This window comes from Mercenaria mercenaria, chromosome 16 (genome assembly GCF_021730395.1).
Source record: "Mercenaria mercenaria strain notata chromosome 16, MADL_Memer_1, whole genome shotgun sequence".
Classification (NCBI taxonomy): Eukaryota; Metazoa; Mollusca; class Bivalvia; order Venerida; family Veneridae; genus Mercenaria; species Mercenaria mercenaria.
Window position 1 is genome coordinate 68,978,604 of NC_069376.1, and position 24,840 is coordinate 69,003,443.

At 36.6% G+C, this 24,840-nt stretch overlaps 1 long non-coding RNA gene across 1 annotated transcript; it reads left to right on the forward strand.

Annotated features, from left to right (window-relative positions):
• The first annotated feature begins 10,699 nt into the window (after nucleotides 1-10,699).
• On the forward strand, nucleotides 10,700-24,058 carry LOC123553910 (uncharacterized). The gene is made up of 6 exons (XR_008367936.1): nucleotides 10,700-11,020; nucleotides 11,446-11,599; nucleotides 15,601-15,673; nucleotides 18,129-18,242; nucleotides 19,387-19,674; nucleotides 23,266-24,058. It is a non-coding gene; the product is annotated as an uncharacterized LOC123553910 (long non-coding RNA).
• The last annotated feature ends 782 nt before the right edge of the window (nucleotides 24,059-24,840 follow it).

Sequence of the window (24,840 nt, forward strand, 5' to 3'; positions counted from 1 at the left end):
TCCATATCTTTGTCATTCATGCATGGATTTTAAAATAACTACGCATGAATGTGTGGAACAATAAGACCACATGTCGCGCGCAAGACCCAGGTCCGTAGGTCAAAGGTCCTAAACTCTAACATCGGCCATAACTATCATTCAAAGTGCCATCGGGGGCATGTGTCATCCTATGGAGACAGCTCTTGTTTTCTGTCATTTAAAGAAAGCTTACTTCACTTCAGTTGATGTAACCTAAGTAGATATTCCCCTCGCCGATCCACACCTGGAAGTATTTTTATGGATTTAATGACTAAAAGGGGAAAATAAACTTAACAGTCCCGGCAGGAAATTCTCTTTCAATCATGTCACATGGATCTTAACGGAAAGGGCAATAAAAAAGAAACTTAACATGAAAAAAGATTAGATGTCTACTACTCAAAATATTCTTGGTTGCTATTCTTTGCTGATCAGTCTGCTAGAAATAGAAGTATTGAGTTTTCCATAATAGTTTTGTGAATATTTCTGTATTTTTAAGTTGTATATAGGATCATGATCTACAGGGTTCGCACAGGCTTGAAAAGTACTTGAAAATGAAGGGCAGTCTTGAAAAGTCCTTGAAAACAAAATTTATCTTGAAAATTGCCCAAAGACCTTGAAAAGTACTTGAATTTCTTATTTTCTCGTATGCTAGACAAAATCTCCCTGAAAATCAAAAGAAAATCTTTTAGAATAAAATCGGCAAGTTTCGAGCAATGGGCAGAGCTATGAAAATGCCGTAATAAAAAAGGTTGAATGTGTTCGGGACGAAAGCGAAGTTTGGGTACGAATGTTTCGTACTTTCTGTTAGCGTTGTCTCCCCTGACTAAAATGGCGTCAATTCGTCATGGAGCATGAATCGGCTAGAATTTACAAATCTGTGTAAGTATTATTTATAAATAAGTCCTTGAAAACTATAAGACTAGTGCTTGAAAAGTCCTTGACTTTGACTTGGCCTTGTCTGTATGAACCCTGATTTAATAAAGAAGTAGATTCTATTAGTTTTAGAAAAATTGTCCCATTGAAACGCCCAATTTTAGTTCCATGCCCTAGACCATTGAGTATTCGGGAAATATACAGAAAAAAAATAACTTTGATACATTTTCTTCAAGACTCCAGATGTTGCATGTAAAATCTTGTAGTCACCATTGTGGATAAAAAAAGTAGAACAAGCCATAGTCTCTTTTCAAAAGATATCAATTAAACGTTTTATTATTATTAAAATGATATTTAATAGCAACTTTGGTTTATCATATCCGATTCGATCTGCAAAGTTCTGAAAATGAGTAGTATATGAGCTTGTGAGAGTACAAGGTGTACAAGGGATATATAGAACATTGTTCAGTTAGCAATTAAGTTTTTGTCTGCCAGAATAAGTGAAAGGATCATCATTAACAGTCCTTTTTTTTCAACTTAATGTTCTTTTTGAAGTTTACCTTTAGCCTGCTGATGGCAAGTGATTCTGCCTTTGCAACAAGTGCAGACCAAGATCATGGTCTGCACTGTTCGATATCTGGTCAGTTAGTTTTCAGTGAACAGTGAATAACAAGTGGTACTGCCCAAATTGAATGATGCACCAGTTTTTTTTTATCTCATCTGATTTTTTGAACAAAAAATAATGAGTTATTGTCATCACTTGATCGACGCTGGTGTTGCCTGGTTAAGTTTTATGTTTAGGTCAGCTTTTCTCCAAAACTATCAAAGCTGTTGCTTTGAAACTTGCAACACTTGTTCACCATCATAAACTGACCCTGTACAGCAAGATACATAACTCCATCCTCCTTTTTGCAAGATTTATGGCCCCTTTTGTACTTAGAAAATATCAGATTTCTTGGTTAAGTTTTATGTTTAGGTCAGCATTTCTCCTAAACTATCAAACAGGGGTGACTGTTGAGGCCAGTTTTGACTATTGCAATACTATTGATATTGCTGAAAAACTATTGCGATACTATTCTATTGCAGGTTACTATTGCGATTGCGATACTATTGCAATAGTTATTGGCCACCATGTTTTATACAGTAAAACTACCAACTGGCATTATTACACAGTGTAAGACACAGCACTGTTTATAATTGCTGTTAATACACATTGAGATGTTTCTATAACTGAAAAAGACAGAAATATATCTAACATTAAATATTTTTTCATTAACACTTTTAGCTCATCTGATTTTTTGAAAAAAAATGATGAGTTATTGTCATCACTTGAGCGGTTGTCGGCGTCTGCGTCGGCGTTGCCTGGTTAAGTTTTATGTTTAGGTCAGCTTTTCTCCTAAACTATCAAAGCTATTGCTTTGAAACTTGGAATACTTGTTCACCATCATAAGCTGACCCTGTATAGCAAGAAACATAACTCCATCTTGCTTTTTGCAAGATTTATGGCCCCTTTTGTACTTAGAAAATATCAGATTTCTTGGTTAAGTTTTATGTTTAGGTCAACTTTTCTCCTAAACTATCAAAGCTATTGCTTTGAAACTTGGAATACTTGTTCACCATCATAAGCAGACCCTGTACATCAAGAAACATAACTCCATCTTGCTTTTTGCAAGATTTATTGCCCCTTTTGGACTTAGAAAATCAGTTTTCTTGGTTAAGTTTTATGTTTAGGTCAGCTTTTATCCTAAACTATCAAAGCTATTGCTTTAAAACTTGCAACACTTGCTCACCATCATAAGTTGACCCTGTACAGCAAGAAACATAACTTCATCCTGCTTTTTGCAAGATTTATGGCCCCTTTTGGACTTAGAAAATATCAGATTTCTTGGTTAAGTTTTATGTTTAGGTCAACTTTTTCTCTTAAACTATCAAAGCTATTGCTTTGAAACTTGCAACACTTGTTGACCATCATAAGCTGACCCTGTACAGCAAGTAACATAACTCCATCCTGCTTTTTGCAATAATTATTGCCCCTTTTGGACTTAGAAAATCATTTTCTTGGTTGAGTATTATGTTTAAGTCAACTTTTCTCATAAACTATCAAAGCTATTGCTTTAAAACTTGCAACAGTTTTTCACCATCATAAGTGGACACTGAACATCAAGAAACTTAACTCTATCCTGCTTTTTGCAAGAATGATGGCCCTTTTTAGACTTAGAAAATCATGGGTAGGACAATATTTCTATTACACAAAAAAAATCAGATGAGCGTCAGCACCCGCAAGGCGGTGCTCTTGTTTCTATTTCTCGCCTTCCTTGGCTTTGAAACAATAAGTAAAACAATAAACCTATGCAAGGTATACTCAAACGAATCGGTCATTTTGTTGCGAATGTCAGCGTTTGCTATATAATAAAAGTAGCCTACTTTCTCCATGTCCATAGTACTTTTTTGAGTCGGCTAAACGATGTAATCGTTTTGACGAGTCCTTGCTATCCAGCGATTCTCTAAGTCTAAATGGACCAAATAACACAGTGAAGCGATGTAGTTCCATTAGATTTCTCAAACTTCAAACAGTTCACTGCAAGAATGAAATTAAGTTGCGTGAATTCCCTTTGCTATGACCAATATACGATGTAATCTGTCATATTTATGACTTGTAATTGTGCAATACTCGAATGTAACTCATTAAGCATAAATGTTCATTTTATGAATTGCGCAGGCTTACAAAGCTTGCGTAACATCCAGCGAAAGACAAAAAATAGTTCCACAGGGCTCCAGATAAGATGAGTATTAGCGTAAATTACGTATAGAAATAATGCAAATACGCATGTCTAATAATTTCTTAACGTATATAAAATTACAGAAATGCACACAATGCTTTTTAAAAAACAAAATCTGAATCATCTGGATGCGTTAGGTAACATAGCCGATCCCGATCAGCCTTAATTCTCCCACATTGAACATATACACGCATCGTATGATTTCTATAAACTTTGCGTGGGTTTCTACACACACACATGAATTTTGCAGTCAGTAAACGGATAAATTATCGGAAGAAGAAGCTCTTACTGGTTTGTTTAGTTACTACAGATATTAAAAATGACCTTAATTCTTATTTTTCGAGAAATAAACAAATCGGCGAAACATTAAATTGTATTTTCTTGTAGTTTTTGAAATCGAAAGTAGATCGTCTATGTTTGGCGAAATGAAACAACTTTTTTATGAAAAGATTTAAATAAGAGGTAATTTAACCATAAACTTCAATGTCAGATACTGCCAGTTGCTGCTAAATGTCTTCGTATCATCACAATTTGTAAAATATATTGTTCAAACTGGAGAAAAGTGTAATCGTATCCGGATATAATATTTTGGGTAAATATCGAGCTGTGTTATGAAATTTTAAGAAAAAAAACTAAAAACAAACTGAAACTGGTAGACTATACTGTCAGTACATCAATCATTAGCCGACTCAGGCCATTCAGGCCTTTGATCTCATTTAAGATTAACAAGTTATTTAAATATATTAAATTAAAGTTTCTAAGAAACTAAATTTATTGATTATCTCCCAGACTTCTCAGTCCTTTATGGTAGTTTAATTCCGTGAGGGTACTGTAATTATTGTAATGGAGACGTAAACATTTTCCGAGGCGCAAATGAAAGCTGGCTTTGTTTCTTGGTTTATAAATTTTTTATTTTTCTCTATTTACTAAAATTATCTATCGAAAACTATCGAAACTATCGATTGTTGAAGGAACTATCGGCGATTGTTATTGGATCGTGACTTTTCTATCGATGCATGCTATCAGGACACTCAGTATCGCAATGCATCGATAGTTCGATGTATCGTTACACCCCTACTATCAAAGCTATTGCTTTGAAACTTGCAACATTTGTTCATCATCATAAGCTGACCCTGTACAGCAAGAAACATAACTCTGTCCTGCTTTTTGCAAGATTTATGGCCCCTTTTGGATTTAGAAAATCATGGGTAGGAAATATTTCTGTTATACAAAAAAAAATCAGATGAGCGTCGTCACCCGCAATGCGGTGCTCGTTATTATGTCTCCCCCAGGAGACATATTGTTTTTGCCCTGTCCGTCCGTCCGTACGTACGTCACACTTCATTTCCGAGCAATAACTGGAGAACCATTTGACCTAGAACCTTCAAACTTCATAGGGTTGTAGGGCTGCTGGAGAAGACGACCCGTATTGTTTTTGGGGTCACTGTTAAAGGTCAAGGCCACAGGGGCCTGAACATGGAAAACCATTTCCAATCAATTACTTGAGAACCTCTCGGCCCAGAATGTTGAAACTTCATAGGATGATTGTTCATGCAGAGTAAATGACCCCTATTGTTTTTTGGGGTCACTCTGCTAAAGGTCAAGGTCACAGGGGCCTGAACATTGAAAACCATTTCCGATCAATAACTAGAGAACCACTTGACCCAGAATGTTGAATCTTCATAGGATGATTGGTCATGAAGAGTAGATGACCCCTATTGCTTTTGGGGTCACTCCGTCAAAGGTCTAGGTCACAGGGGCCTGAACATTGAAAACCATTTCCGATCAATAACTAGAGAACCACTTGACCCAGAATGTTGAAACTTCATAGGATGATTGATCATGAAGAGTAGATGACCCCTATTGATTTTGAGGTCACTCCGTCAAAGGTCAAGGTCACAGGGGCCTGAACATTGAAAACCATTTCCAATCAATAACTAGATAAACACTTGACCCAGAATGTTGAAACTTCATAGGATGGTTGTACATGCAAGGTAGATGAACCCTATCGATTTTGGGGTCACTCCATTAAAGGTCAAGGTCACAGGGGCCTGAACATTGAAAACCATTTCCGGTCAATAACTTGAGAACCACTTGACCCAGAATGTTGAAACTTAATAGGATGATTGGTCATGCAGAGTAGATGACCCCTAACAATTTTGGGGTCACTCTGTGAAAGGTCAAGGTCACAGGGGCCCGAACATTGAAAACCATTTCCGGTCAGTAACTTGAGAACCACTTGACCCAGAATGATGAAACTTCATAGGATGATTGGTCATGCAAAGTAGATGACTCCTAACGATTTTAGGGTCACTCTGTTAAAGGTCAAGGCCACAGGGGCCTGAACATGGAAAACCATTTCCAATCAATAACTTGAGAACCTCTCGGCCCAGAATGTTGAAACTTCATAGGATGATTGGTCATGCAGACTAAATGACCCCTATTGTTTTTGGGGTCACTCTGTTAAAGGTCAAGGTCACAGGGGCCTGAACATTGATAACCAGCTCCGATCAATAACTTGAGAACCACTTGACCCAGAATGTTGAAACTTCATAGGATGATTAAACATGCAGAGTAGATGACCCCTATTGATTTTGGGGTCAGTCTATTAAAGGTCAAGGTCACAGTGGCCTGTTCATGTTAAATCATTTTTTGGAAATAACTTGAGAACCACTTGACCTACAATGTTGAAACTTAATAGGATGATTGGACATGCAGAGTAGATGACCCCTATTTATTTTGAGGTCACTTGATCAAAGGTCAAGGTCACAGGAGCCTGAACAGTGACTTGAGAACCACTAGGCCAAGAGTGTTGAAATTTAGCGGGATGACTGGACATGCCAAGTAGATGATCCCTATTGCAGCCAACCATCAGTGTCTCTTTGACTTTCGCTCCTGACCCCTGTTGACTTTGCCTATAGGACTTTGCATTGGGGGAGACATGCGCTTTTTTACAAAAGCATTTTCTAGTTTTGGTTTAGGTTTCGGCGTATGTACAAAAACCTTCATTATGTTTGCTTTCAGGTTCAGGTCTGATAGGCATAGCTAGCTCTCTCTCTCTCTCTCTCTCTCTTCAGTATATTACACTAAAGCAATATATACATTTCTTATGTTTCTACAATCTTTTGACTATTTTCATATTGGCATGTAACATCATCTAATGGTTCTTTATGAAGTTTGTTCAGATTATGCCCCTAGGATGAAGAGGCCCCACCCTGGGGTCCCAGATTTTTCATAGACTTATATTGAAAAAAACTTTTAAAAGTCTTTTTGTTTGAAACCACAAGACCTGGGCCTTTGATATTTGGTATGTAGCATTGCCTTGTGGTCCTCTATCAAGATCTTTCAAATTATAACACTGAAGTGAAAAGAGGCCCTTAAATCCCAGGGGTCCCAAGTTTTACATAGCTTTGTATAGAGGAAAAAACTTTTAAAAATCCTCTTGCCTGAAACTGCTAGGCATATTTTAGGCATAGGAAAAAGAGATCAATATAATTGCACCTTTACTAATCCACCAGGTGTTCTGTATTACAAAAGTGCTTCTATTGTGACATTTTGATACAAGCAAAACTGTATTATCTGCACTATAAAATACTTACTGGTATTTCATTTTATCATCGGCTTGTTAAAAGTTAATTTTTACCATAAGTAAGTTGACAAAATCATAGGAAGCGGTGTTTCAGGGGTAAATCAAACACATTAATAAATCCGAAACCATTTTGTTGTACAAAAATGTATAATATTGTGTCTTAAACTGTTTTCGTTTTCTACTCTGTTGTGTTATTGCAAGGGAAGTAAACTAACAAATATCTCTGCTTTGAAGTACTAGCCCAAGGCAAGAGTTAACATTCTTTGCGGATCACAACTTTGAATTAAATATAAATTTAAAATTTCTGTTATTGATATTAGCAAAACTATCATACATTGCGCATTTCTGAAATCATTTTTGTTAATTTCAAGGACTTGGAAATCAATTTCTAGACTTTATTTAATGTATTTCTATCAATGAAAATGTTAGGGTCTATCCCTACATATTTATTTGGTAAAATTTTTTTTGTTACATTGCCTAGTGTCACAAGGTTTTCCGTGACAATATTTCTCTCAGAAGTTTAACACAGGAATTATTACTTGATTTTTTGATTTTCTCAAAATTATCTTATTAGAATATGTATTTTCAGAAAAAATCAGATTTTGTTACAACTTATTATTATCCTCTTAAAAGATTTCTAGCTAATTTACAGACATATTTTAACCTGGGCCTAATATGTTTTAGCTTTTACTGTTTAATTTTATTGTGTTAAAAACATTGATATTATGCTCATTATAATGTTGATTGGTAATACTATAATGATTATGTAATTGAAATTTATCTTGACTAATTCTCACTGTAAGAGTCTATACTTGTTTAGAAATGTTCTTTGGCATATGTTCCCTTGCCAACATAGTATGCTATATAAAGCATCGTTTGGAATGAAGAAAAGAAAAAGAAAATATTAGGAGTCGAAAGTAAGAACTAAGACAATCTCTGCAGAGTTAGAATTTATGTCAGGAATACCTGTAGTTGTGTAAAAAGTAAACTTTTCCCCTGTCAAATGAATACTCATGCTTCATGAAGTATTCATGAAGTTTGCATGATTACTTCATGCAGGAATTCATGAAGTCTTCATGAGGAAGAGGTGAACTGAAAATGAGACAAGTTCATCAACATCTCATGAAATGTAACTTCATGAATAATTCATGAACAACAAAGTGCATAAAAATGCATAAAATCAAGCATGTATTGTTTACATGAAAAATTCCTGACCTATGCATTAATTAATGTTCATGTTTCAAAAAACACTTTCCTGCATAATGCATGAAGTTTTTGTTCTTAATTTCATTGTCTCATTTTCAGTTCACATGTTTGCCATGAATTATTTTCAGTAAAATTGATGGATGCATAAAAATGCATGAAATCAAGCATGGGTATTTTGCATGAAAAGTTCTTGAACTATGCATTAATAATTATTCATGAGACTTCTTGTAAATATTCTTAAAAAAAAAACACTTCATGAATAATGCATGAAGTTTTTGTTCTTTATTTCATTGTCTCATTTGCAGTTCACTTCTTTGGCATGAATACTTCATGAATTATTTTTAGTGAATTTCATGAAGAAACTTTTTGAGCTTATCTTGAACTTTTCATGAAGAATTTTTTTTTTATATATATATATACACGCCCGTTTGAAAAACGGGACGTATTATGGGAACGCCCCTTGTGGGCGGTTGGGCGGGCAGGCGGCGTCCACAGACTTTGTCCGGAGCATATTTTCTATATGCATGAAGGGATTTTGATGAAACTTGGCACATTTGTTCACCATTATGAGACGGAGTGTCATGCACAAGAACCAGATCCCTAGGTCTAAGGTCAAGGTCACACTTAGAGGTCAAAGGTCAAATTCAAGAATGACTTTGTCCGGAGCATATTTTCTTCATGCATAGAGGGATTTTGACGAAAGTGGCACAATTGTTCATCATCATGAGGAGCGTCATGCGCAGGAACCAGATCCCTAGGTCTAAGGTCAAGGTCACACTTAGAGGTCAAAGAATACAAGAATGAAAACTTTGTCCGGAGCATTTCTTCTTCATGCATAGAGGGATTTTGATATAACTTGGCACAAATGTTCACCACCACGAGACGTAGTGTCATGCGCAAGAACCAGGTCCCTAGGTCTAAGGTCAAGGTCACAATTAGAGGCCAAAGGTCAGATACAAGAATGACTTTGTCCGAAGCATTTCTTCTTCATCTTCTTCATGCATAGAGGGATTTTGATATAACTTGGCACAAATGTTCACCACCACGAGACGTAGTGTCTGCGCAAGAACCAGGTCCCTAAGGTCAAGGTCACACTAAGAGGCCAAAGGTCAGATACAAGAATGACTTTGTCCGAAGCATTTCTTCTTCATGCATGGAGGGATTTTGATGTAACTTGACACAGTTATACACCATCATGAGACGAAGTGTCATGCGCAGTTCCCTTCTTTAGAATTACTTTCCTTTGTTGTGCCCCCCCCCCCCCCCCCCCCCCCCCCCCCCATGAGTGATGGGGGCATATAGATTTGGTCTTGTCCGTCCATCCGAAGTTTGTGACACGCCTAGATCGAAAAGTATTTGAAACAAATTGATGAAACCTTGCATGAGTGTTTATCATGATATAAACTTGCGCACCTCCTATTTTTCGTCTGGCTCCGCCCACTATTTTCAGAGTTACGGCCCCTGAAATAGTAAAAAAATGCACATTTTCACCTTGTGACATGCCTAGCTCAAAAAGTGTTCGATATGAAATGATGAAACCTTGCATAAGTCTTAATCATGATATGAACTTGCGCACCTCCTATTTTTCATCTGGCTCCGCCCCCTATTTTTAGAGTTATGGCCCCTGAAATAGTCAAAAATGCACATTTTCACCTTGTGACATGCCTAGCTCAAAAAGTATTTGATATAGATACATGAAACCTTGCATGAGTCTTGATTATGATATGAACTTGTGCACCTCCTATTTTTCATCAGGCTTTGTCCCCTATTTTCAGAGTTATGGCCCCTGAAATATTAAAAAATGCGCATTTTCACCTTGTGACACGCCTAGCTCAAAAAGTGTGTGATATAGATTCATGAAACCTTGCATGAGTCGTAATCATGATATGAACTTGCGCACCTCCTATTTTTCATTTGGGTTGGCCCCCTATTTTCAGAGTTATGACCCCTGAAATAGTCAAAAATGCACATTTTCACCTTGTGACGCACCTAGCTCAAAAAGTATTAAATATAAATGGTTGAAAACTTGCATAAGTCTTTATCATGATATAAACTTGCACACCTCTAATTTTTTGGCTGGCTCCACCCCCTATTTTTGAGTCGGCTAAAAGCTGTCAAGCGTTTGACGAGTCCTTGCTATCTCCCGATTTCTCATTCTTAAATGGCCTCACAACACAGCAAAGTGATGTAGTTCCATTAGATTGTCTCTAATTTCAAAGAGTTCATTTTGCTTGTTTCTTGTTTAATACTTAATTTTAGGATGGCATAATTGAAATCTGAATAGTCAAATTTTACATTTATACTCTGTAGCAGATACATATAAAAGATGTTAAAATTTGTTGCTCACACTGTATATGCATTACATGTTGATTTTACACTTCAATTTTACTATAAAAGGTATATTTATATTATTGCCATGAAATTAAATGTTTATTTATAACTTCCAGTTGCAGAACTATTCCGGCTCTGAAGAGTGTGTTACATCACCTGCCAGTGGTCATGAGCTGAGCAAACCTGTCAAGCTCATTACAGATTTCACAATACTGAAGTGGAGGTACGCATTTTTCACCAAAATTTCACTTGCTCAATCAAAGAAACATAGCTTAGTTTGAACTTGATATAATGTTGTATAAAACACTTTACTGAACATTCCAATACAGGTTGTCCATTGATTTTGAATAGTTCGCTGTACCCCTTTAGCATATAAGAATTGAATGTGCTTGTAATACTTGCTCTTAAATATCTCTCAAAGCATTTCTTGTACATTTAATAATGCATTTACAGTTTTCAGTTGCATGGAGACATTGCAGGGCAACATGTAAATATTTTAGCTGCATATTTCTACATAGATATTAATCCCATGCATTGTTCTGTGTAAAAATTGTTTATGTATAAATTGTTATTATGCTTGAGTAATTCTGTTTTGTTGTTACAGTTACTGGATTTATCTTGTACATATTGTAAATATTTTCTTAATAGTTGAGGGAAATGGAGAGATGATAGATTCACAAGGTTCCAGTGACGATTTTGGAGGGAATGGAAGGGACATGTAGATCATTGACAGATGAAATGAGGAAACAAGTGCTAGGCATTTAAAGTGCAACCTCTGTAGAGCAACACCCTTTTTGAAAGTGTATGTGAATAATTTGCATTTATTCAAACAAATTTCAAAGCTTGAAATACTTGCGGCATTACTCCTCATCTGACATTTTTATGGAAAAAATTATTGTTCTTGCAACGATAGTTCTTGTGGCTAGTGTTGAATTACAGATAAAAAAAACTGACTAATAAAGGACTAATATTTGTGGTTGAGTCAATCCACAAAATTTAATCCCACAAACAAGTAAAATTTCCTTTCATTTTATGTTCAAAAGTTGAAATCCACAATTCATATCCCCACAAATTTGCCTTTTTGACAAAAACCATGAAATTTTATGCCCACGAAATTAAATGATTCTACAGTAACATCAGTTACCAACATTTCAGTATGACTACACAAAGCTGTAAAATATTGATCATTATCCAGAGCAAAAGACTTGTAAAAGTATTTTTGCAAATAATACTGTTAAATAGTGCCCAGAATTGGGTGCTTTCAAGACGAAAGCTATTCATTTTGCAAGGCAACTTACATGTTAACGTCATTTTAAGGCAGTAGTGTTTTGTAGCGTTTCTGCTGTAACTTGTTCATTATTTCTACATTATTAATAGGGGTGGGTATTGCCACGAAAATTGGTATTGCGATATATTGCAATATTGTATGTGGATATTGCAATATACTATGATATATTGTACCAGTTATTTAATGAACAAAAACATGACGAATCATACTGTTTGTTTTTCAGATTTATTCAATTAAAAATGAGTAAAATGACTAGTATCAACAACACGAGTGTTTGCTCGACCTTCTCAATAAATAAAAATACCACTAAACAAAAAAATTAACGCCGATTACCAGATATTCAAAAGCGAAAGTAGACTGCGTCAAAATATTATTTAGTTTATTGTGCGGCACTACATTCGGTTTATGGATACAATCATATAACACAGGTTGCTCAATTCACCGATTATAAATGAGGAAAGTGGTATCGCTGTTGTACGAATAATAAATTCTAGTTGATAGAAAAATTACTAAAGAGTCGCTGACAAATACGAAATTATATTTATCTAAATTTTCTTATTGGTTTTATTATGTGGAATTGGGTCCGTAAAATAGCTGTAAACCGGTCTGCTACCTGCACCGGAAATGAAAGGAGAAAAATGAAAACAAAGTTGAATCGTGCTGGCAAGAAAAGGATGTTTTTTTTTGTGAATCTTCTTGGTTTACGTTAGTGTTACTTAATGTTATAAAACAACCGGTATTCGAAAATCATATAGCAATATCGTATAGTCGGAAAAAACATCGCAATAAGGTTATAACACACTAAATAGTTGTTGTTCTTTATTCTATATAAAATTGACCTATTTCCAATGACCGCAGCACACATCAGGACCCATTTTAAATTTCTGTAACTTACATTTTCTTGAAGAATATTGTCAGTGCTAACTAAAAATCAAAAGAAAAGTGGGGGTCATGTTTGACGCAAGAAAAATAATTTCAGTCAAACACACAAACTGCAAAATCAGCTAAAAAATGAGACCCCAAATTATACTGGTGGTGTATGATCTAAGTTTCCATGAAAAATTTTGTCATGGTGTTATTTCATGATCAAAATGCTATCTTCATGTCAAGCATAGATCTGTCATGTGATTTTACCAAAAAAATTGCAAAGAAAATAAGGAAAATAGCTCTACACAGCGAAAAAACTGAGGACTATTTGTATCCGCCATTATGCGACTACCCTTTTTTTTCGCGCCATTTTTCTATTTAGTGTCTGTATGCCATAACCGGTCTACTGCAGTATATCGCCCACCCCTAATTATTAAACTATTTAGCATAAGATCATTATTCAGAGCATAAGACTTTTTAGGTAACTTACCTCCATAAGTATCAGTAAGAAGCTATAAGATAGATAAGTTACACAGACTGGAACTTATTTACTTTTTACTTGCATACTTCTTGCCAGAGTGCTGAACATTTTTCATGTTTTATTCGATTTCAAACTCTAGGTTCCAATTATGTTAAATGAATCTGGGATTAATTTTTAAAAAGTCTTCTGTTTTTAGCTCACCTGTCACAAAGTGACAAGGTGAGCTTTTGTGATCGTGCGGCGTCCGTCCGTCAGTCCGACCGTAAACTTTCGCTTGTGACCACTCTAGAGGTCACATTTTTCACGGGATCTTTATGAAAGTTGGTCAGAATGTTCACCTTGATGATATCTAGGTCAAGTTCGAAACTGGGTCAACTGCAGTCAAAAACTAGGTCAGTAGGTCTAAAAATAGAAAAACCTTGTGACCTCTCTAGAGGCCATATTTTTCATAAAATCTTCATGAAAATTGGTCAGAATGCTCACCTTGATGATATCTAGGTCAAGTTCGAAACTGGGTCATGTGCCATCAAAAACTAGGTCAGTAGGTCAAGTAATAGAAAAACCTTGTGACCTCTCTAGAGGCCATATTTTTCATGGGATCTGTATGAAAGTTGGTCTGAATGTTCATCTTGATGATATCTAGGTCAAGTTCGAAACTGGATCAACTGCGGTCAAAAACTAGGTCAGTAGATCTAAAAATAGAAAAACCTTGTGACCTCTCTAGAGGCCATACTTTTGAATGGATCTTCATAAAAATTGGTCTGAATGTTCACCTTGATGATATCTAGGTCAAGTTTGAAAGTGGGTCACGTGCCATCAATAACTAGGTCAGTAGGTCAAATAATATAAAAACCTTGTGACCTCTCTAGAGGCCATATTTTTCATGGGATCTGTATGAAAGTTGGTCTTAATGTTCATCTTGATGATATCTAGGTCAAGTTTGAAACTGGGTCAACTGTGGTCAAAAACTAGGTCAGTAGGTCTAAAAATAGAAAAACCTTGTGACCTCTCTAGAGGCCATACTTTTGAATGGATCTTCATAAAAATTGGTCAGAATGTTTATCTTGATGATATCTAGGTCAAGTTTGAAAGTGGGTCACGTGCCGTCAATAACTAGGTCAGTAGGTCAAATAATAAAAAAACCTTGTGACCTCTCTAGAGGCCATATTTTTCAAGGAATCTGTATGAAAGTTGGTCTGAATATTCATCTTGATGATATCTGGGTTAAGTTCGAAACTGGGTCAACTCTGGTCAAAAACTAGGTCAGTATTTCTAAAAATAGAAAAACCTTGTGACCTCTCTAGAGGCCATACTTTTGAATGGATCTTCATAAAAATTGGTCAGAATGTTTATCTTGATGATATCTAGGTCAAGTTCGAAAGTGGGTCATGTGCCATTAATAACTAGGTCAGTAGATCAAATAATAGAAAAAACTTGTGACCTCTCTAGAGGCCATATTTTTCATGGGATCTGTATGAAAGTTGGTCTGAATGTTCATCTTGATGATATCTAGGTCAGATTTGAAACTAGGTCAACTGCGGTCAAAAACTAGGTCAGTAGGTCTAAAATTAGAAAAACCTTGTGACCTCTCTAGAGGCCATATTTTTCAATGGATCTTCATGAAACTGGTCAGAATCTTCATCTTGATGATATCTAGGGCAAATTCGAAAGTGGGTCACGTGCCATCAATAACTAGGTCAGTAGGTCAATTAATAAAAAACCTTGTGACCTCTCTAGAGGCCGTATTTTTCAATGGATCTTCATGAAAATTGGTCAGAATTTTTATCTTGATGATATCTAGGTCAGGTTCAAAACTGGGTCACATGAGCTCAAAAACTAGGTCACTATGTCAAATAATAGAAAAAACGACGTCAGGTGAGCGATTCAGGACCATCATGGTCCTCTTGTTTAAGATATTTATAATTAGGCGCACCATGACGTAGTGCATTTGCAACAAGTATGGATCCAGACCAGCCAGTGCATTTGAACAAAAAAAGTCTTTCAAAGCCTATTGCAGTTAGAGAAACTGCTAGTGAACTTCATGGATCCTGTCCAGACTGTGTGAAATCACAGGCTGGTCTGGATCCATGCTGGTCGCAAATGCACTATTTTGGTTCTCATGATGCAGCTTGTTATATAAATGATCATCTGTATTGTACTATTACAGGTTCTTCAGAACATCTTGGATTTTATGGATGAGGGGCCATTATTTAAAGGTTTCATGAAGGACTGTGAAGCTGGTGAGTTGAAAGTGAAATTAATTAACAGATTGGTAATAGCAAAATTATGATAAAATGGCCAGTAACATGATATTTGCAATGAAATCTATTATTAGATGGAAATGTTTTACAAAGATAATATAATTATGCTTACTTATTGGCCAGCAAGTAACAATTATTAGAAACACACAATTTGACATGTTTCATAAATATTAAGAAATGATATAGTCAAACCTGTGAACAAAGACCACTCTTCGGAACAAGCAAAAGTGGTCTTTGTTCACAAGTGGTCTTTATTCGGGGGGAAGGGTCACTTCTCAGTAAGCCATTATCATGCTTATACATGCAAGTATTTTTACAGCTTCTTGCTTCCTTTATGTTCTATGTATTAATTTGTACATTGCAAACTTGCAAATTTTCAATCGAGCAGTAATGATAATGTTTGCTATAATGCAAAAGTCGTGAAAATTCGGTGGATTTCAAATATTTTCATGCCGGAACGATCCAGCTTGGTCGTTATTGGGGGACAAATATGACCCTTGGGAATGAATTAGGCCAGTCGTTGGTCATGGTCGCCAGGTGGTCGATATTCACAGCCTTTTTATGAGCATTTCTCTACAAGGGGACCAGAGGCCGGTCGTTGTCTACAGGTGGTCGCTATTCACGGGTGGTCGCTAGCACAAGTTTGACTGTAATACAAAAAACATCACATATGTCTCGATACTCTATATACCAATTGTGTTCTAGGTCAGAGGTTGTTACAAGATGGCTTTGGACTGGTTGAAAAAAATGTAGATTCAATGAGATGTATGCGGATTGGATAAAAATGTTATATTTACATATTTACCAAAAAAAAAATCATAAAGTTTGTGTCAAAATCGAGCAATATAATGTTTTCTGTGAAATTTGGAATATTTTACTAGTGCCTGGCTGAATGGTTGACTTTACAATTTTGGTGTCAATGGGCATTTTGCCTCTAAATGCCATTCAAGAAAGGGGATAGGTTTGTCCGATGAAAAATTGTAAGAAAAACAAAACAGATTGGATACGCCTATATAAAATTGCTATTGTAATGTGTCTGAAATGCTGTGTTACTGAAAGAATCACATTTTAATGGTCATTTCTCAATTTTTGGGCATGTGAAAGGGTCATTTCTTATAATGGAAGTCTATGGAAAAAGTAATAGGAGTGTCTGACCTAAAGACAATTTTCTACACTTGTGAATTAACTGAAAAAACTGACTGGAGAAAGATTTTGTAATTGCACATTCTTCTGTTTGATTGTTTTAGGATATTCAAAGCTTATTAGATTGTTCAGCAATAAAATTACAGGAATTTAGTCCAGTAAGTAGACATTTTCAGTCATAATCAGCCCCAGGGGTGCTTTATTTTGGCAAAGGTATAATTTCAAACAGGTGATTGCATATGTGACTAAGGCGATATTTGCAGTATTTGGGGTCTGCTTGAAGGCAGAATTTTCTTTTGTGTGCAGGACATAAGGAGGGGTGGAGTGTAAGATGAATGTATAGTTTTTTTATGCCCCCACTTTGGGGGGGGCATATAGATTTGCTCTTGTCCGTCCGTCCGTCCTTCCGAAAATGTTGTGTCGCGCGTAGCTCTGAAAGTATTTGACGTAGAGTCACAAAACTTTACAGGAATGTTGGTCAGCATGTGTAGTTGTGCACCTGGGGTTTCGCGTCCGGATTCATTCAGTCATGTAGAAGTTATGGCCCCTGACTTTGTAAAAATTGGTCATTTTAATGTTGTGTCGTGCCTAGCTCCAAAAGTATATGACCTAGAGTCACAAAACTTTACAGGCATGTTGGTCAGCATGTGTAGTTGTGCATCTGGGGTTTCGCGTCCGGATTCATCCAGTCATGTAGGAGTTATGTCCCCTGACATAGTAAAAAATTGGTCATTTTAATGTTGTGTCGCGCATAGCTCCAAAAGTATTTGACCTAGAATCACCAAAGTTTACAGGAATGTTGGTCAGCATTTGTAGTTGTGCACCTGGGGTTTCGCGTCCGGATTCATTCAGTCATGTAGAAGTTATGGCCCCTGACTTTGTAAAAATTGGTCATTTTAATGTTGTGTAATGCCTAGCTCCAAAAGTATATGACCTAGAGTCACAAAACTTTACAGGCATGTTGGTCAGCATGTGTAGTTGTGAACCTGGGGTTTCGCGTCCGGATTCATCCAGTCATGTAGGAATTATGGCCCCTGACTTAGTAAAAAATTAGTCATTTTAATGTTGTGTCGCACGTAGCTCCAAAAGTATTTGACCTAGAATCACCAAAGTTTACAGGAATGTTGGTCAGCATGTGCAGTTGTGCACCTGGGGTTTCGCGTCCAGATTCATTCAGTATTGTAGGAGTTCTGGCCCCTGACCTGGGAAAAAATTGTCATTTTAATGTCATGTAGTGGGGGCATCTGTGTCCCATGGACACATTTCTAGTTTCCATAAATCTTTTATTTAGGTCTCCATACAGACTTGACCAGTTATGGTTCCTTGAAGATTTTATGACAAGACTGGAGGAAGCCTATTTACTAGCTGACAGTGCCGAAGTGGTTATTGTTGAAGAATAGTAAAGGTAGGACACAGAAATGCATTCTTCTTATGGAATCCATATTGCAGAATATAGCTATTTTACTTGTACTTTTAAGTGTTCAGGCTACAGTTACATTATGTAGGCTTTCTGAGGATCAAATGACAGTCTATCATGTGCTGTTTTGTTGGATAGAGCTGAAAAATTATTTCTCATTCTTGCAAAATAATTTCTGAATAGGTTCAGACATATCTGTATAGCTTTACAGCACTATGTACATGTTTTATAACTTATTTTTAGTGCTGGTAATAGTGACTTTGTCAGAAAAATGCCAAAATTGAATCTAGGAGTTATCAGAATTAAAATATTGGTACATATTACAAGTGAATTATCTCCCTTTAATTGTTCATAATTCTGATCTTTCAACTGTTTCAGTAAGGTATTTTGGGCTTTGAAATGTTATTTTTTTGTACAAGTAGTTTGACAGACACTCTTGTAAAAATGTGTTCTAAAAGATGTATTTAGGCTGTCCATAGTCTGAAATTGTGTGAAAATAACCTAAAAATGGCACTCTAGGTAAAATAAAGTAACTCAAGGGATGCTTGGCAGCTATTTATTTAAGAGTAAAGTACTTCTCAATAGTAAAATTTAATTTTCTTTGCAAGATTATGCTTTCCCTTATCGAAAGTTGAAGTTATTTTGCAAGTAATTGTGCCTTTATTAGTAATGGCAGCTTTGATCTTTGGCCCTTAGTCTAATAATGGCCAGAAACTGGTGAAAACAACTGCAGTGGGTCTTTATTTGAAAGACCTGTAAGTCCTAAAATATTGTTTTGATAGTGTAAATAGTGTTTAAGCTCTATATAAACATCAGCTAGCGTTTGTTTATAGTCTGTTAAATGCCTAATTCACTTTCAGTAATCCCCTTGCATGAAAAAATCACTGTTTTTAGTGATGGGTGGGGTATGAAAACAGTACCTGCTGCAGCATTTATGCTATTAGGTGTCACCCCGGTATAGAAGTACTTCCGGGTTGTTGTATCCTAGAAAGTAGTTCTTTGAAATTTTGAAGTTCCCAGTTAAATGCTATCCCTACCTTGACATGTTAAATTCCAAATGTATTTATTGATACTGTGTACATTTTTTGTCATTTCTGATGTCTTTAACAGTTGTTTTACGTGTGTTTTTCAGGATTACATTTCTGTGCGGAAGGATTAAAAAACTACACCAGACTGGTGGCCATGACAGATGTCAGTGGGAAATTTAAACATGGACTAGATACTTTAATGTGTAGCAAAAAAGTTCATCGTTGATGGTGGTGTTTTTCTGTGATATATTGACTGGGATAGTATTACTCTTCAGAAATACAGAGCTGTCAATGCTGCAATTTTATGGTGAAATTCACAATCCATGTCCAAAAGTGCTTGTTTTACTATACAGCAAAGAAGGAGAAATTGTACTGGGCCGACACCATTAGATGTGAGTAGTACTGTTTGTTTAAAGGGAACTACATGCACTCAATATAGGTGGGTTTTTAGCTCCACAATTTGGAGTTTAGGAGTGGGGTGGGTATTCTACTCAGCCTGGCGTCGGCGTGACCTTTCTTGGTTGATGTTTTTCGGTAATCTTTGTTTTTCAGTCTTATCTTTGTTACTGTTGCTTATATCTTATTGTAACTTCACATAAACATTGTCCAGTATACAAGCAATGTATGTGTGGGGGCTGAGCCCATTATACCCAAGGTCAAGGTCACCAAGCTGTTATACTTAGGTTATTTTTAAGGTTGAAGTTTTTCGGCAACCTTTGTTTTCCTGTCATATCTTTGTTACTATTGCTTATATCTTACTCTAAGTTCACATAAACATTGTCCAGCATACAGAAAAGGTATGTGCATGGGCTGGGCCCATGATACCCAAGGTCAAGGTCACAAAGTTGTTATACTTGGAATTATTTTCATGTTAAATTTTTTCGAAAGCTTCTTTTATAGACATATCGTTGGTACTTAAAAAGATAATGACTTGAAATTAAAAGTTTTTCTTTATAATCATCACCTACAGACCCCATAACTCTTGTATTTTTGACAGAATTATACCCCTTTGTATTTAAAGGTGTTTTTTTTTGCAATCTTTGCTTTCTGGATATAACTTGAATGCAATATAAGATAAAAACTTAAAATGTATCTGTACCATCATCATCTGCATGTGTGGTAACAATCCCCATAACTCTGATTTGTATTTTTGACCAAATTATGCCCCTTTCATACTTAAATCTTTTGAAAAACTTAGTTTTCTGGACATAACTTTAATACTATATAAGATAATGATTTGAAACTCAAAATATATCTTTACCATCATCATCTGCATGTGTTGCAACAATCATGACCAGCAGATGACCCTTACTGATTTTGAGGTCATTTGGTCAAAGTTCAAGGTCAGATTGGCCAGGAACAGTTAAACGGTTTCTGGACGATAACTTGAGAACGCTTGGGCCAAGGGTCATGAAAGATGATAGAGAGGTTCATCATAACCAGCAGATGACCCCTATTGATTTTAAGGTCAAGGTTACAGTGACCCGGAACATTTAAACCGTTTCCAGATGATAACTTGAGAACGCTTGGGCCTAGGATCATGAAACTTGATAGGGAGGTTGGTCATGACCTGTAGATGACCCCTATAGATTTTGAGATCTGTAGGCTAAAGGTCAAAGTCACATTGACCCGGAACATTTAAACCCTTTCCGGACGATACCTTGAGAACACTTAGGCCTAGGATCACTAAATTTAATAGGGAGGTTGATCATGACCAGCAGATGACCCCTGTTGATTTTGAGGTCAATAGGTCAAAGGTCAATATGACATTGAACCAGAACAATAGAACTTTTGTTTACAGTGAGCAAATTATTTCTGTTCCTTGTGCAATTACTGAATGCATCAAGGGGGGGGGGGGGGGGCATTTCGTGTTCGACGAGCTCTTGTTTTCAACTTATCTCTGTAATTACTTGATGATTTGATTCAAACTTGAAATACTTATTCCTCATCATCATCCACATCATCTGACATAAGGGCCATAACTCTGGCACCAATATTTTATGAATTATTCACCCCTTTTCACTTACTTAGATTTTCAGGTTAAAATTTTGATGCACTTTCACTCTATCTCTGTTATTACTGAATGGATTTGATTCAAACTTAAATAGTTGTTCAACATCATAACCCTTATCATATGACACAAGGTGCATAACTCTGGGACCAATTTTTCATGAATTATTTCCCCTTTTTACTTAGAATTTTAGGTTAAAGTTTTGATGCACTTTCACTCTGTCTCTGTTATTACTGAATGGATTTGATTCAAACTTAAAATAGTTGTTCAGGCTATTGTACAATATCTTCATCCACAATTGGAGTCATTAAACACTCCAGTGACAGCTCTAGTTTCCTCAGATGTGCCCATTTTCACTTTCCAGCATTGAAATAGTCGAGCGCGCTGTCTCCTGTGACAGCTCTTGTTTGACTTAGAAATTTTTTGGTAAGATTTTGTTTTGCATGTAAGCTGGTATCTCAGTACCCAGTAATGGGAATGGATTGAAATTTCAAACAATTGTTCACAGTCATGATGTGACATGCACTGTGTAGGTTCTACTCTACTTTGCATTTTACAAAATTATGCCCCTTTTTTGACCTAGTAGTTTTTTGTTAAGTTTTTGTATGTAATCAGGTATCTCGGTATCCACTAATGGGAATGGATTGAAACTTCACACACTTGTTCACTGTCATGATATGACATGCAGAGCACAGGTTTAACCATAACTCTACTTTGTATTTTTACAAAATTATGCCTCTTTTTATGACTTAACAGTTTTTGGTTAAATAAATAGGAAACAAATATATATGTAATAGACATCACAGGAGGCAGTAGAAAGTTAAATGTTATATACAGTCGAAACTCGGTATCTCGAATTTCAAGGGACCATGCTTTCTATTTCGAGATAACCGAAATTCGAGTTATGAGGAGGGATGTATATGGACGAATGATTAAAAAAGTTGGTTAAGTTACGAAAAGATTTAATAAAAAATATAAACTGTTTCCTTGATGCCGTGTATACGCTCTCAGCACTTTACGCGTTCACGATTCTGTACAGTTTGTGTTTATCAAAGTTTTCAGTTTTTCGAGAATAAAAATGATACTAACTTCAAATGTTTTTTGAGGCAAGTTTCCTTTTCGTACCACGTTTCTCTCCCGGAGGATTGACAGCATTTCGATCTGACATTTTGAACGAATGATGCTTTCCCCAAAGAATTTATTTGTTTACAGTCTCATCGCGATTACTTCTAATTAATCCTTATTAAAGATCCCAACTATTCAAACAAATTTATTCATTTAGTTTAAATTAAAAGCAGTTTTCATAACGTCTCAAAAACAAATGGTCGCTGATTAAGAAATCTAATGTTTACATCAAACAATTATCTTTATGGCACGTGCAAAAAAGTATGACATCATCTCACTTTGATAATCGCCGCACATTTGATATGTCGGCATCACGGCTTTCTGCTTAGGCAATAACCATGAACATGTGTTAAAAACCAACCACATTCACAATGAGGTGTGTGAAATTTTATGGCATATTTTTCTCACTTTGACTTACCGAGTTTACAATGCACTTGAATTTTATTGACGGGACTGAAAATCCCTTTCGACATATCCGGAATCTCGGTAAGTCAAATTTTGACGTAACCGGAGTTGAAGTACATATGTAAAGAAGGAAATTTGACGGGACTTGAAAATTTCTTCGACTTAAGCGGACTTTCGAGGTAAGCGAGTTTGAGATACCGAGTTTCGACTGTATATATTTGTTTAAATTACACATTTACTCATGAAGTTTTCTAAATGTTTGAGGTACATGTAAACTTTATGCAATTCAGGTTTGTGAGAGGAAGCCCTCCTGCTGGCTTCTACTGTAGGTCAGTAGTTTTATTCAATAACAAAAAGCCACAAATATTATGCTGAAGACTAATATCCCACCCACAGTCCAAGAATGAAATCAGATTGTTAATCTTAGTTCTCTGTATTTCAGCGTATGCAATTTGGAGATCTCAACAGTTATATGCAGTCGGGGATATTGTCAGTTGCATGCAGTCAGGGGATCTTGACAGATGTATGCAGTCAGGGGATCTCGACAGTTGTATGCAGTCAAGAGATCACGACAGTTGTATGCAGTCAGGAGATCACGACAGTTGTATGCAGTCCGGGAATCTCGGCAGTTGTATGCAGTCAGGAGATCACGACAGTACTTCGCAGTCCAGGGATCTTGACAGTTGTATGCAGTCAGGAGATCTTGGATCTTTTGTACTGTTGACATTCTCAAGATTCTGTCTTAAATAAAACCTACTTGGACAGCTTAAAAGCTTCTCTATAACTTGCCTGTGACATTCTAAAGTAGAAGACATGTGTATGAATATTTAGTTCCGGCATGCAGTACTTGAGCAGTTGAGTTTTGGAAAGGTGGCAGTTTGAATGTTTACAGTGATCTCTGTAAACTATTAATTGGCAAATTGATGGGGATTTTGGTAGTAAATATGTTATCAGTGGTGCAAGACTGGAATTTTGACCAAATTCTAAGAATTTTGACTCTAAGGTGAAAAAGTGGACTAATCGCATGATAGGCATCTATACCTTTGCGCAGGCTATAAAGAAGTGTCATCTTTTTCATGGGTAGTTTCGAGGACTTTTATAACTTTTTTTTTTTTTTTTTGGCAGTTTGTGTATTTTTGAATGTGTTGAAGCACAATGAGGAACCTTTGGACTTAACAGCAGTGTCAGAACAGGATAACTGGTTCGGCTGGCCGGTCTGGGACGTCCAATGCCCAGACTGCTGGTGCCGCGAACCCCACTGATGGGACAACTAGTTCGACTGGCTGGTCTGGGTCCTCACAGACCCAGACAGCTAGTGCCGCAAACCCCATGGATGTCAGCAGGAATGGAGTTCACCATACGGAGTCAGAAGAAACTGAAAATACAAAACTGTTTTGATGACAACTGCACTGACAAGACAACTGGTTCGGCTGGCCAGTCTGGGGTGTCCAATGCCCAGACTGCTAGTGCCGAAAACCCCACCGACAGAACAACTGGTTTGGCTGGCTGGTTTGGGTCCTCACAGACCCAGACTGCTGGTGCCGCAAACCCCACGAATGTCCGCGGCTCTCATCTGGCGGAAGAAATAGCTACAAATGGTGAGCAGCATAGAAGCAAGCATTCTAGAAAACGAGGATGTGATTCCAATTGTGACCAGGCTGGTAACTTTGATCGTGGTCATTGGGATACGGAGGATTTGATAGACAGGCGGGGAACCGCAGAAAGGGCATGAATAAAGGACAGGGCGGGTATCATGGAAGAGGTGCATTTGATAAACAGGGCGGGAATGATAGTTCTATGAGATATTGTTCTGAAGATCGCAGTGGGTGTGATTTTTATCACCCACACCCTAGGAGTTCAGTAGTAGAGGGTGACAGAGATGATAGGAAGACGTAGAGAGGACAGACAGAGAAGATAGCCGTCGAAGCCACCAGCATCTCGACTGAGACTTTTATAATTATTATAATAAACTTGGTAGTTAGAATGTGAATTGATGGAACACAAATGGCTTCTCAGA